At 36.8% G+C, this 15539-nt stretch overlaps 1 protein-coding gene across 4 annotated transcripts in view; it reads left to right on the top strand.

Moving 5' to 3' along the window:
• Positions 1-547: 547 nt before the first annotated feature.
• Positions 548-15539, top strand: part of SLC8A1 (solute carrier family 8 (sodium/calcium exchanger), member 1) — a 355239-nt gene continuing 340247 nt past the window's right edge. For 3 of the 4 annotated variants that reach the window (XM_014538446.1, XM_014538444.1, XM_014538441.1), the window contains exon 1: positions 548-777. The gene's annotated coding sequence lies outside the window, so the exon portion shown is untranslated. The remainder of the gene's footprint in view (positions 778-15539) is intronic. The other variant, XM_014538447.1, reaches the window with a different exon arrangement.

Genomic DNA, 15539 nt, shown 5'->3' with positions numbered 1-15539 from the left:
TGATAGCTTACTTAATAAGTACTGCCACAATATCCTAAATGAGAAGTTGTTGAAATAAGAACCCGGCCTCTCCTTTTCTTTTAGATATTTTGATTACTTTGACCTTCTGCTGCTACCTTATCCTTTAAGACAAATAATCCAGAGTGTCAACAACTATTCCTAATTAAGTGAATACATTATGTTTTTATTTATTCTCGTACAATGTCATCCATTTGCTCAGCCATTCATTTATATGTTCATTCATTCACTAAACATTTCTTGGGTCCCATGCATAACGTACTGCTAAAATCTTTAAGGATGAAGATTCTGGGACTGTAATCATATTCTGTTTTCAAAAAGCTAAGCAAACCCCTATCCTGAAATCCTTTTGTGGGAATCAGATAGAAACCGGTAGTTCTCTAAATGTGTGGAGAGGAGAAATGTCGATCTGAAAAGGGTATTTGCAAAAAGGCACAGCGGCAGTGGTGGGGCGAGAAGCGGGCCTGGCTGGAAGGATCTCTATATGTGTATTTTTATCATCCATGTGTTGGATGAAGCGGGGAGCTGCCAGATAGCTTCTTTTCGACAGCTTGGAGTTACTGTTGGGAGCAGATCCATGTATGGAAGCGAAAGCCGAAAGGCACAGATAAGCAGAGATCCAGCTATGCAAACCATGTTTAGAGACACTTAAAGGACAAGCATCCCAGGTCCCTTCTTTCTGGTAAATTTGGAGAAGCCATCACACCGGGTCTTTTTTCACATCCAGCCCATGCGGACCCCGCAGCCAGGCTTGCCGAGGTAGGTGCAGGGCTTTGTGATGGAAGTTATCTGAAGGAGCATTCGTGAATATTCCCTCCTAAGCTCTTGATGTCCCTTAAGGGAAGCTGCCAGATAATATATTTTTATTTGGGGGTGGGGGAGAGGGGAGGGGAAGGCAGGGTGCAGAAAAAGAAAGGAGGAAAGATTTGGGTTGGGGTTCGTGACTAAGGAATTTAACATGAGACAGGGCAGCTTGGTTACAGAGGGAAAGTGACAGCACAGAATTGTTGCCAAATATAATCCCGTTGTCCAGGGTCACTTACCGTTCAGAATTTTTGTGGATATGAATGTCCCTCGATGTTGCCAGCACCTCTGGAATGGGCCACAGCTTCCAGTGGGTTCTGATAGTGTGTATTTGAAAGTGGGGGGAGGTAGATTTTGCCCCTTTCTTCTTTCGCTCCTCCAAAGCCAGCACGCACTCCTGGGTGGCTAGTTCTTCCTTAGACATAGGAGAAGCTGCTTGTAAACGACATTATTATTTTTGGCAGCTGAAGTCATTTTTGCAGTGTTTCTCAGCAGATCGGAGGTTGATTACATCCTGTTCAAAGATTCCTGGGTTTCTTTCACAAACATGGGGTCTTACGCAAGTTGCAATTGCTGAAACCAGCTGTAGGCACTGGACTTTCAGTACCTTTCACATTTTCTGGCTTTCTTGTTTTGTTCATGACTGAACACTTGGGAAGTTGAGGAGAAAATTTTGCAGCAGTTATCATAGTTCTGTTGTCAGGGATGTTTTGGCAATAGCAGATTGTGGCAGAATAACAAGCTGCATGGCTCAGGGATCTGAAGGAGAAGTATGAATAGGAAGGCAAGAACAATACTAGTACCTATCTGCCTCTCCTCTGTTTTCTGCAATACTGGTTAAGCTAGCCAAATCATATCAATTACACTTGAAATGCTACTCCAGTTCATCACCATATTGTAATAATTAGATAATTAAAGCAGATCTTTTAAAATTGTAAGCAAGATCTGAGAACGCCTGCAAATACAAAAACCAAGGGGAAAATATCACAAGTCATACCTATGAAATGTGTGTGTGTTTCCAAGATTTAATTAAAATATATTTTATACAAGATAATGGAATTTAAATTCAAGATTTCTCTTGTTGAGAATACTGTGTCTATATTTCAAGTAGTATTTGAACCAACTATTCATTTAACTAAAAGTTTTCAATTTTATGCTAGAGCATGAGTGGGGAAAAAGAAAGAAAAATTGAATGTGATTTTTCCTTCCATGATGACAAAACGTGACATGGAAAATGATGAATAAACGACTGTAAGAAAATAATAAAATGTTTGTAATACTGACCAACAAAATTTTTATTGGGTAAATTAGATAGCTGGGAAAGGCAATTCACTTAAGGGATATACATGAAATGACTTTAGTTATGTGGTAGTTTCCTTCAAGTTGCAATGTGCCATTATACCAAAAAAGTGGCAGGAAAAAAAAAACATGGTTGTATTTTCATCATAATACATTATTACTAAAATAATAAAGTATGGATGTTTTTATCAAAATATTCCTTTTCCTTTCTAGTCTATTTATGCCAACAACACATTACATTAATAACACATTTGCACTTAACCTTTTCACATCTCTAAAATAGGCTATTTTACTTTATTTAAAAATACTAATTCCATATCTGAGAGATAGAGAGAGAGAGAGAGAAAGAGAGAGAGAATAAGTGATACCTTTTTTTAAAAAAAAACAAAACAAACTAACAGAGGCAAGCTATCGTAACTTTAGCAAAAGTGGAACAAGCCTAACAAAAGGATGGTTTGAAAATACTTCATTAAACACTATATACCAACCAGCTTTCCAAAAGGAACAGCACAGCATGATTTTGGCACTTTCAACACATAAAAGATTATTTTTTAAATTATGTCACTAGTATTTGTGATCAGGTGCAATGCGCATATGACATCATAGAGCATTTTCTCATTTGCTTGCTGCCAAGTACATTTCAAGTGTGTACTCATGACAAATGCCTGTTGCTGTTTTTCTTTAGCAAAAATGTTTAATAAGCATAATAAAAGACATAGTGACTTACTGCTATTTTTCTAGATACAGTTTGTCAACATCTATAGAAAAAAGTGACAATCAAGCTATTTGACCTTTCAACTCAGGACTTCTTAAGCATTTAGTTATGACTATACATGTAGAAAATCTAGAAGGTATCACATTTTGATAAGAGAATTGTAAGTAGTGACAGTCTTATGTGAAAAAAAAGTGACTTGATTGTACTATCTGTGCTACAGTTAGCTGAGAATGAATCAAATTCATGGTGGTCAAGAATGATAGAAAAGCTTAAAATTTATCCTAAGACCATAGAGTACAAATTGAAGGCTTCTGTCTATAAATAGGACCAGTCCTGGGCCTGGTCAATAAGCAGGAGGAGCAAGTATTTTTAGGGACTTTGATGTGAAACAATATCCCTGAATATTGGGGGAGAAATTTGTATGAAAAGTAAGAGTAGAGACTTACTCGTCCATAGGGATGGAAAATTTTAGCCCACAGGAAAAGTCATTAAGTTTCAATGATAGCTTTGGTTACTCTTTTTTGAAAATACCTTTGGGAATTTTATGTAAAATGAATCTTACTCGGGTGTTTATAAACTGTGGAACACTCAGACAACCCACTGAAGATTTTTAAGAACTTTAAAAATAACAGAAGGCATGAGACTAGGATATTGTACAGGTGAGGAGTTTGAAAGCCAGAGAGGCTACTACTGTCTCTAAGGTCGGTCATTGGAAGGTAAAGCTTCCCAACAATCCAGATCATGTGGTTTTCTGATCAGAACTGATCTCCCAAGCTGCACCTCTTCCAATTTCTCAATGTTAAAGTTACATGGTATTTTCATGTCATGGCAAGATATTAGAAGGAACTTTCATGGCAGAAAAAATTTTAAAGTAGTTTTAAGGTATATAAAGGGGGACAAATTTCTATGGCACTTAGTGCTACTGAGGAGAAAAAGAAAGTTCTTATTGACTTCTCCCCCTGAGATGAGCCACGTTCTCAACTCTAACTTCACATTAGCATCATTTAGGGTGAGTGATGTCCACACCACACTCCAATGGACTAAATATGCTGATAGGGTCCAGGCAAGGACAGTTACTTTTTTCAATATACCCCATGCTATTGGGGGGTATTATTATCCCAGAGGTGATAATAACATATATCTTACAGGTCAAGTGTCTATATTATTGGTAACTGGAACATTTTTGAGCATAATAATTACTCTGGATCAATAGCAATTGTTCCAGGCAAACTGGGACATATGCTTGCCCTACTTAAAGGGCTGTTTTCAAGAATAAATGAGTACTTTGTAGGTGTTCAAAGAAAAGCAGCTAAAATTAATAGCTAACAAACTCACCAAATATTAGATTTATAACATATTTAATGGGCTATAGACTAAAATAATTCTATGAAAGAATAAACTAGGGATTACTATATTAAATCCAGGTAAGTTGATTCTTTACTGAAGGAGTTCTTGGAGTTTTTAATAAGCTAAACTGCCTTAAGAATATCTAAGCACTGTTTATGATATGCAGTGTTTCATAGATTTTAGTTTTTCAAGGAGATAATATCTGATGACTCCAGCCTTCCAATGAACTCAATATAAGGAGTAATGAAAAGCATGGCTCAGGGATAGAGTGGAACAGGTGATGAATGTGATTCCAGGATGTTATTGAGAAATTTTAGTTAGATTTCTGGGTGATAACTCAGTGGTGTGGGGAATTTCAAACCACCATTTAGAAACAGTGTCACCCTGATTTAGCTGCTTCCTAAACGTCAAGGTTGTTCTGATCTCCTGGAGAGACAAAGAAGCCTTTTCCTGTTTTTCCATGAAAATCTAATATTTACTTTGTTTTTGTGGTTCTATGGGCTTCAGTTTATGCTGGGAATTTTAAAAAGTAGTTTCTTGGTGCCCTCTCCTTCTCCTCCAGTAAAGAGTCAGGATGAGCGTCAAGGACAGTAGGTCAGAAAACAAAACAAAAAACAGATTCTGAATTGCCACTGATGCAGAAGCCAGGGACATGTATGGAGAAGGCAAACTAAAGTATGTGACATATGAAGGCAAGAAGATGAGCTCAGAAATGGAAGCAATAACTAACCTTGTCAGAAACTTGCCCTGGGCCCTAGGGTGGAGGCTATTGCTGGCAGCTGACTTCCCATACACTCTGATGGGAGTAGTGTGGGCAAGCCAGCAACCAGAACACTTGGGAACTTTCACCAACTTCTTGACATTGGCTTACAAATGATCCATAAAAAATTTAAAGCTGCTTAAAGAATACCACTTTAAATTTCTTCTCTTACCTAATATTTTCTTGGTGGGATAGTGGATTACCTTCTATGCCCCAAAACTACTAATAATAATGATAGCTAACACATAAAGCAATATCCATGTGCCAGTCACTTTTTTCTATGCTTTTACATATGTTAACCCATTAAATCTTGGCAATAGCCTTATAGCTAGATCCTCAGATGAGAAAAAGGAGGCTGAGAGGAGCTAAGTAAATCTGCCCGAGGTCACACAGCTCTTAAATAGGAGAGCTGGACAAATCTGGCTCCCAAGTCCGTTATGACCCACTCTACCATGGGCAAATGCATCACTGACATTAACTGAGGAAGGTAACTTCTCTGATCCAGTTATCATAGTTCTAGTTTTTATGATTATATAGAACATAATTCTTTTTTATTACATTTATTGGGTCAACATTGGTTAATAAGATCATATAGGTTTCAAATGTACCTTTCTATGATACTTGATCTGTATAGTGCATGGTGTGCCCACCACAAATCATCTTCTGTCACCATATATTATTCCAACTGACATCCCTTGAAGTCTCTGAAGACCAGCAATTACTATATTTTTCTTAAACTTTCTCTATGATTCCAGTTCCTTTAGTGGTTTCTCTTATGACATGCATGCGAATTCCTGCGTACTTTAATGCCTAAAAACTCATCTTTGAATGTGCACTGGTTTCTGTATTTTATTATTTAATCAGTTGATGTATTGAGGGGGATTGAGAGCCAAAAGTCAGCCAAGGAGTACTTTGCAAGTAATTTTGAGGGCACCAGGTGCAGGACCTGGAGACCCAACACTATTAAATGTCACCTTTTAAGATCTTTGTGGGTCCCAAATGTCACCCAGCCTGTTTTCATTATTCAACTTTGATATCTATTGCAAATGTAATGAGAATGGCTTTATATCTTCTTCCAATCCTCTGACAAAGGATTCGGCCAAAGGCAAAGATAGAACCAGGCAGAACACCTCTCACATTTTATCCATCCAAGTCAGCAATCTTTGAGCACAGTTGTTTAGTAAGGATTCTATTTAATTGCAGTCAGTTCATATTTCTCCATTTTTGTACAAATCACCTTTGTGTAGTTATGCAAATTACCCTGATGATGGTCAGAACTCATGTGCCAACAGCATTTCTCTGTTGGGCTAGTTTAAGATCCCTTAATGGTATGAGGTTAGGCTGATTTGACTCTGAACATTGAGGGTATGTTTGCTTATTTACAATCTTATGTCTCCTCTTTCAATCTCCAGGGTTCCTCAGAAACTACTGGTTTGTTCAGCACTCTTTTTAAAGACATTTTCATTCATTAGAATGTAATTTATTTTTGCAAAGCAACCTGAACAAATTTAGAGAAGCTGAATACTGTTTTACTATCACTTTTATTTTTGACTTTAGTTTCCCATTACTAATGTTTACATCCAATTCTTTGTTCAGTCCATTTTTGCAGATCCCCTGACTCATACTTAATATGTTCAAATTTAAACTCATCATTTTACTATCCACCTGACCAACTGTTTTGGTTTACCTAATTCTTTGTTTAACCTACTGCAAAAAGGCAATTTAGACTTTTTTCCTTGACTTGTTGTCTTCCCACAACAAATAAGTCCTGAAATCTTATAGTCATACCTCCTGAAAGTCTATCATATCTGTTACCACTGCTTTTTATAATTTATTACATGAGTGATTGCAATAGCATGATAAAACATGGCCTTCCACCAACTGTTCTTCACTCTTTTGCCAAAGTGATCTTGCTAATACACAATTTTGATCAGGCATACTCATCTGTAAAATTTTTTTAATAAATCCCTATAACTTTCAGGATAAAATCCTAAATCATTAGCTTATTACCAGAGACCCTTGAAATTGTAGCCCTGCCTATGTCCCTAAGCTTGTCCCTCTCTATTTCCCAATATACATTCTTTGTCCCAACTTTACCAAACTATTTATGATGCACTATAGTAGTCAAGAGTGACTCGGATCTCCTTTTTCATTACCTGCTTTCTTGTTTCTGTTCTCTTTTCACTTGGCAAATGCTACTGCTATTGTAAGACTCAATGTAAGAACCATTCTCTCTGTGACTCTCTCCTGCCCATAATCCAATTCTGATTTATAGTCTCCTTTATGCTCCTACTGCACCCTGTACACATCTTCATGATACTACCTAGTACTGTCAACATGTATTTTTCTGCCTCCTCTATAGATGCTAAGCAACTTGGGGGTCATGAACTTATCTTACTCATCCTGATATATGAATGGTTTGGCATAGTGTCTGACATACAGTGGGTATAGTCCATAAATGTTTATTGAATAGCAAAATGAATAAGTCAAAATGATTCTCATTGGATGAAGAACTAGAAGAAAATGTACTCTAAGGAGTTATGTTTTCTTTTTGTCTCCCACATGCCCCAAGCTGGGGTTGGGGCATCTATCCCTTCCTCTTTTAGCTCCAAACTGTTAAGACAATTTTAAGAATCCTATTTGTCCTTTACATTCTAAGGTCTACCTGATTAACTTATAAACAGATTTTTTTTAACACTACTCACTCCCATGTTGAAGGGGGCGTGGGCTCTGGGGGTTGATTAACTCCATGATTCACAGTCTATTTATTATAAGGTTATCCAGACTCTCTGATCCCAAATGCTGTCAACCTCACCAGCCTCAGAGTGAGAGGACTTGCACAGAAGAGAGGGTAGTTGGAATCTTTCTCTTTTAGTGAAATACTCTCTTTTTAATTATTTTACCTTTCAATATTCACAAATATTCTGAGAATAACTTTTTAAAAATCAAACACTGGTTTATCTGGTGATAAAGGGGAAAATAGCACGTGGTGATAGCAAGAAGCTTCTATTAGCATTTTTAGCAACATTATCCAGATCTTGATTCAACTGTTCAAAATACTTGCCATAAAGCAGTATTTTCTCTCTTCACATAGTTCTGAAATCCTTTTGGATATTACTTTTATAAATTTTATCTTATTCACACAGTACTACACACCACTGGTGTCATGCCTCTCTTCAGATCTGTAAGCTTGTCTCAGTTTACCAGTGTATACAAGCGAATATGCCAAGTATACCTAGTCAAGTAATCTGTTTATTTAGAGCAATATGGAATGCCACTTAGATAACATCTAAAAATTTTAATGGATTCTAAAACTTGATTTAGGCTTTGTATTAGTCCATTTATTAGAATCAAAGTGTTTCCTACCAGTGAGAATAAAATGATCATGAGTAAGGGTTGGGTGCCTCACAATTTCTCTGTGGAAAGAATTTTCTCCAAAGCTCTTCAAATGTAGTCCCTGAATGAGTCTGCTTTTATTTTTTAAAAAAGGATAAATCATACTATTTGAGAAATGAATAATTTCTGGCATCTAACAACTGAATAATCAATCAGAGAGTCCTTTGTGGCAAAGACTAACCCTGTTAACAAAGGAGGTATGTCTTTAAACAAGCACCAGTTTCAATGTGTAGAAACAAAAAGGTAAACAACTACACTCAAAATCCTAAGTCTTGGCTCCAAGTTCCAATTCTGTCACAAAGCAAATAGTTAGCAAGTCACTAATCTTCTCCAGACCTCTGTTTCCTCTGAGGAAGTTGTATTTCATAACCCTGGAATGCCTTCTTGCTATAAAGTTCATGGTCAAAAGTTGCCTGAGACAATGAAGTAACAGACTTATAAGGAGGTTTTCATTGTACATGTTGGCTTTTCACTCACCAACTGATACATCTGTGATTTGTTCCTACACCCACTCTTTGTTCTTGATATTGCTTATCATTTTACATAAGTTGTCCTAGTCATTGTCATCTGATGCAGAAATAAGGAGGCATAATCAAAAAAGAAATAAAAACACACTCTAAGAGAATGTCCTGAACTTGGGCCCTTTTCTGTTCTCCTACACAATGAATATAAAATATGTTGACCTCCAATGATGCTTTACTTTCAGGCATAGAGAGAATAATAAGTATTATTAACAGGTCTATCATTTGTTGAGCTACTACATTGTAAGCAGACATGCCAGAATTTGAATGTATGTCCATCTGACATTAAAATCTATGCTCTGACCACGATATGTTGTGACTTGGATACTCATCACACAAACTGGCAGCTTTTATTATCATGAACGCTAAGAGAAAGCATGTCTATGAAAAATCATAAAGTTGTCTATCAACTGATATATAACTTTTCAACTTTATACAAAATTCACAAATCTAAACAGAATACAAAATTCACAAATCTAATATCAGACTTGCGCTCATACTCCCAGCAGTATGATGTTTCACTTCAGTTTTAGATTCAGTTCTTCATTTGTAATTGAATGATAATAATATAGACTTCACTTATTTGGGGGAGGAGTGGCCAAATGGAATAATTGATGATAGAGCATAAAAACAGGATACATGACAAAGAGTTCCCCTTTATTCCCCCCCCCTTTTTTACCTCTATATTCTCCTTTAAAAGAAACACACAGCTGAGATCACCAAGGCGAAGCAGCTCTGCCAATGTCTGACACAAATTACATTCATGAATGAATGACATGAATTTTTCTGAACACCAGCCAAAGAGAAGATAAAACTAAGTAATCTCAAGGTCCTACTTGGCTTTACATATTATATTTATGATTTATTTAGCCTCAAAAGCAATTTCTTATGCTTGTGTTTCCTCTTTGAAAAGGAAAGCTTATTTTAAAACGTTTTTCCAAAAAACTGTTGGATTGAGGACAAAAATGTCCAGGTCCCTAAAATAAATTACAAGCTAAATGGATGAGTCACCAAAAGGCAGTGGGATAGCTAGACATGTCAGATTCTTTTGTTATTAGAATTTGGGCCAAGTGACTCAAATATTTTATTGTAGTGATTTTAAAGGCCTGTAGAGGGGAGAAGGCGCTTACATTTTGATAGATCGGGTCTGACCTTAAGTTTCTCAAAGCTGTAAAAAGAGGAAAAGTATCAAGTGTTAAAAAAAAAAGTTGAGAGAAGGAGAATGAAAAATGAGAAAACCCCATACAGAGACAGAACAGAGCTACTGTTTGGTTGTCCATTGACAAGATCGTTGTGTTTTGATGGAGGGAGAACTGGAGTCTAGGCTTGGTTCTCCAACTCTCAGATTTGTGCTCTTAGTAAATTTATTTTCATTTTCTGGATCTAAGCTTCCTCGACCATAAAATAAGAGCTGGAATTGAATGATCAACAAAGGTCCCTCACAACTGTTAAATTTTATGCACAGGAGAAGCACAGATAATCTTATAAAACCTTAACCCTATTTTATGTTGGTTTGTCTTTGAGCCTTACAACTTCGAAAGAGAAATTCTATACAGGGTGTAGCAAAAGTAGGTTTACATTTGTGAGTATGTGAAACGCAAGGTTTATTCTTGTACTATTATTTATTAATTATTGTATTATGTTCTGTACAAACAACTCTTGCCCTGCCCTGTAGTTTTACATTGGGCTTATTATTTTCACATTCTTATACTGATGAAATATAAATTTGGTAGGAAGTATACTGAATGGCAGGCTTTTCAAGTCCAGATGTGAGAAAATATCCCTTACCAATTCCTTATTGTTTCTTATTTGTAGATATTCTCGCCCTGTATCTAGTTTAATGCATATGTTACACTATAATATGATTAGTACTTTTGCCCATATGTTCCAACCAGATGTTAGTCATCATAAAGTTTTACTGTGCTTTGTAATTTTTGCTTCTTTTCTATGATGTTATTAATAATTTTTGTTCAATGTCTTTATCAAACTGACATCAGATGTCTCCCATTTTGAGTTTTATCCTTAGACATCCCTAGTTATCTGAACAGGTAGTTGTGATTCCATGACTCCTTCCCACGCTCAACAAATCATCTCAAAATATTATGTTATATTCACCTTTGCACCTTCAGCGTTCACACAGAATTTTTTATTTACTGAAGAGTCATTAAGTACCAAAAAGATACTCATCTTTGTTTCCTCAACACTATTGGAATGCTAGGTATCTAGCAGATTCTAATCAGTCTGGAATAAGTTAATATATTTGTGTTTATAAAAAGAAGCATAGTTTATACATTCCAAATATGAGTGACAGATTTAGAAAAAACAATCAGGGAATATTAAAAGAATAAATGAAGATTCTAAAAGTTCACAATAAAATTATTCTGTAGTTATTACATTCCAAAATACTAAAGTCTTTGTTCAGAATCTGTATCTATAGTCAAAGGTTAACACAATAACAAGAAACCTCCAGGCTTTCCAATGAGCCATATGTTTTAAAGTCAAACACATCGCATCTGCCCTTATAAATATGTGATTGCACATTCTAAGTGATGGATGATGTTGAAATAATGCATATTTTCCTTGCATATAAGTAAAATGTCCACACAATTTTGGCAGTTTCTTGGTGGAAGAAAAGCTTATACATATTTAATGTTACCAAAGTTTTCATGAATATGCCTTGGTAGGCAAAGGGAAAAACAATTTTCTGTTTGTTTTTAGCACACAGATAATGGCACAATGTAAAATGTTAGAAATGTCCCTCTTCCCTTAGCCCTTAGCAACCATTTTCTATTTCTTTCTACTTTTTTTCTCTTTTTTAACTCACCTTTTCCCTGTCTTTGGTGACCACCATTCTACTCTGTGTTACAGTGAATTCAGTGGGGTTTATTTCTCCCAGTTTGATTAAGAAATAATTGACATATATCACGGTATAAGTTTAAGATATACAGCATAATGGTTTGACTTACATATATTGTGAAATGATTACCACAATAGATTCAGCTAACATCCATCATTTCATAAATATGCAATAAAAAGGAAAGAAAAAAGAAAACAATTGTTTCTCCTTGTGATGAGAGCTCTTAGGATTTCCTTTCTTAACAACTTTCCTATATGTCATACAGCTGTGTCAGCTATGGTCACCATGTACTTTACATCCTAGTAGTTACTTATCCTATAACTGGAAGTTTAATCTTTTCACCACCTTCCTCTAGTTCCTCCTCCCCCTACCTTTTGCCGCTGGTAACCACAAGTCTGATCTCTTCTTCTTTGAGTTTGGTTTTTTTATTTGGCTTTTTTTTTTGGTTTTTGTTGTTTTTTGTTTTTGAGATTCCACATGTAAGTGAGATTATGCATTTTTTCCCTGTGTCTGGCTTATTTCACTTAGCATGACGTCCTTCAGTTTCATCCATGTTACTGCAAATTAGGTCTGGAAACGGATAGTGGTGATGGTTGCACAAGAATATGAATATCCTTGATACCACTGAACTGTACACTTGAAATGGTTAAGATAGTAAGTTTCATGTCATGTGTATTTTACCACAATCAATAGTAAATAAATTTTTAAAAAAGAAGTGTACTATCAGGTGAAGGTGATTGAGTTTCCTCACTTCACATTGGGCTACACAATCTGAAAACTGGCTTTTTAATAAGGTGCTACTGTACTGGCTCCTTGGAGATTTAGAGAAGTGTTTTATTGGCTACAGTTTTGGGATTGTTCCTATGGGAGAATTCTGCCAACACATGCTCTGATTCTTTCCATGTTCAAAGACTAACCCCACTGAAGTTTGCCAGGAAGCCATTTAATGGCTCTTGTTGGAGCTGAGACCTGAGAGTTAAGTTCCGCCTCTGTCTCAAGAGAGAGGACTGGGTCTGTCTGTTCTCTGCCCTCAAGCTGTCTTCTGTCCTCTGCCTTTCACCAAGCAGTGTCCTAACCCCAAAGTGAAACTGAATCTTCACCCCACTTCCCCTTCCAGAACTGTGCTGCAGTCCTCTTACCAGCAGACTAGAAAGGCTGTTCTGGCATCTTAAAGGAGTCATGCTGAATGTCAGAAAAGTCAGGAGAGATTCCAGGTTGGTGAAAAGGCGCAGCAGAACCATGACCTTGGGAAGAAAAGTTCCTCCTACTCTCCTCTGTCTGCTACGTATTAGGAGGACATTTCCCAATCTGCCCCTGGTCGACATATCCTGTTGACCGTAGCACAAACACTTGTGTGTGTGTGTGTGTGTGTGTGTGTGTGTGTGTGTGTGTGTGTGTGTGTATTCTACTTAACAAGGCTCATGTAGTACTATTTAAGTCCAGCAAAATTTGAGGAAAATGATATTCTTGTTTTACAGATGGGAAAACTGAGCAGACAGACCTGATTTCTAATTCTGTTTCTATTGTAAAGTACTAGCAATGTGTTCCTTAGACGGTTTTTTTTCGTGCTCTAAGCTCCATGTCCTTTCTGTAAAACAGGATTCTAACAACCCAGGAGGTTGATGCAACAGTTCCGTGAGATGTTTGCAAAGCACTTAATGTTATGCCTGCCACAGAGTAAGCGCCCAGTCAATGCCACTTATTATCATTGGAGTATTACTGTTTCTATAATCATGACTATCTTGTGGGATTCTAGCAGTCTTATCCTTCCAAACCTAACCTTCTTCCTCTGTCACAGAACCATAGTCTCACACAGCATTGCAACTACCTCCTGGCAGATGGACGGCTCAGTCCCAGAGCCCTGTGAATCCTCTCTCCACCTTCTCTGAAATGTTACAGTGAGTGGTTCCTCTGGGAAGATATCGAGAATCCCAAGACATGAGCACAGTCCTGAAAAGTCTCAGTCAGGTGAAGAAATCAAACTCCTGTAGATAATACCAAGTGACAGAAGGCAAGAACGCCTGTGAACTTAACTAACCTTTAAAAGTGAAGACGAGTTGGGTGGGAGGAAAGCAAAATGGGAATGAGGAGATTAATGGTTTAGCGCAAAAATGTTTGGTTTTCTTTTTCTTCTCCACCCCCCATCCCCCCACCCCCCAATCTTTGGTCACTTAACAAAAAAACAAACAAACCACACAGTTGGTTTTGTTCAAAAGCACATTGTCATGTGAGACTTCCCTTTTGACAGTTAAAAGGGAACATGTTCATTCCTTCCACGTGCTGAACGGGCTCTCACAGAAAAACAGCAACCCCCAAAATTTAAGAACTGTGCTTCAAGAGAATTCGCCTGCACATTCACATCCTATGAAATGAGATGGCAAAAGTCAATCCTAAGAGCATTTTAGTGGACTCTGATCTCTTAAGTTCTATCTTGTGACAATTCCCTGGCATTTACAGTCTTTCACTAGCATTTTCTGTGAATTTGGGGGAGAGGGGAGAGGAGGGTTATGGATAAAAGAGACTTCACTTTCTTTCAGTCTATTTCTATCCACAGAAGGTGTCCCTCTTGTGGTAACAGCAAAGGCTGGCCTGGCATGTCATCTAATCTTGTGGTATTTGACACATGTACAAAGACCTTTGGTTTTCTGTCTATTCACTCTTTAATAGCTATTGCTTCTAAAAGGTTAAACTTTTATTCAAACACTCATTCCAATCTGAAAGTTAATGCTAAACTCAAAGCCATATATGCAGTCAGCTGGCTTTAAACTTTTTAACCTCACTTGTTATTATTTTGAAATCCTCCTTCCCTGGGACTGGTTGTATTGCTTTTCCATGAAATAGTATCAGAGATTAAGATGGTGTTATCTGTCCATTAACAACTTACTTACTGGAGCATGAAAAAGTACTTAAGCACAGTGTCTGTTTCAATGCCATGACTGGCCATTTAGCTTTCTTGGTTATGCAACCCAGCTCTGCCTTTTCAGCAGCGATGGGAAAACCAGTCTGAGTCAGCAGGCACCACCATGGGCTTCTTTTACTCCTGTTCCTCTCTCCTTGGAGGCAGAGTAAACACTAAAGTAGTGAGAGTTGGCAGTTTTGCTTATTTTTAAGGAAGTATCTCAACTGAACTTCTGGTTCTCTGTTTTGAGCAAAGAGTAGGAATTAACATTTTTTTCCCTCTTCTCTACTATGTCCATTTATCCAGCTATCTTCTCCAAAACGTCAGGAATAGTAAAGATTTATGTTGTGCTTTATTTAAGAAAATGAAAGGTGATTAAGGGCTCTGAGTCAATTGTTTTATAAAGGAAATTCAAACCAGACTCTTTCTTATTGGAGAATTTTAAAAATAGAGAAATGTGAAATATTTCTCTCATTCAGCTATCTTCTATAACTAATTTATAGGGGAAATGTATGTTATAGATTTAAAGTGTTGAAAATTGTCAGTTATTAAAGAGAAAATCTGAGTAGTGGTAAATCAGTATTTAACAGTATGGGTTTCCACAACTACATGTTTCATTTCTCATGCCACTTCCTCAAGGAAGCCTGTGTTTCTCACTACTGGCAACTTCACAGCCTGGCATATTTCATACATACAGTATATGTTGTTGATTGATCAATTGAAAAAAATCAATATTTCAAAAATAGTTGGTTTGTGTGTACCACCTTCTTCTCAAAAATGATTTGTTCAATTCCATTGAAGTTTATATTACATACAATAGATTAGGATGGTTTAATAGAAGACCTCATTAATATAGTGTTCTTAGGCATATTTTCCCATTTTCTACATACTCTTTCTAACTTTCACTTATTGATACTTTATCT

This window comes from Myotis brandtii, unplaced genomic scaffold (assembly GCF_000412655.1).
Source record: "Myotis brandtii unplaced genomic scaffold, ASM41265v1 scaffold191, whole genome shotgun sequence".
Classification (NCBI taxonomy): Eukaryota; Metazoa; Chordata; class Mammalia; order Chiroptera; family Vespertilionidae; genus Myotis; species Myotis brandtii.
Note: the sequence above shows the minus strand (reverse complement) of the source record. Positions and strands in the feature narration are given on the sequence as shown.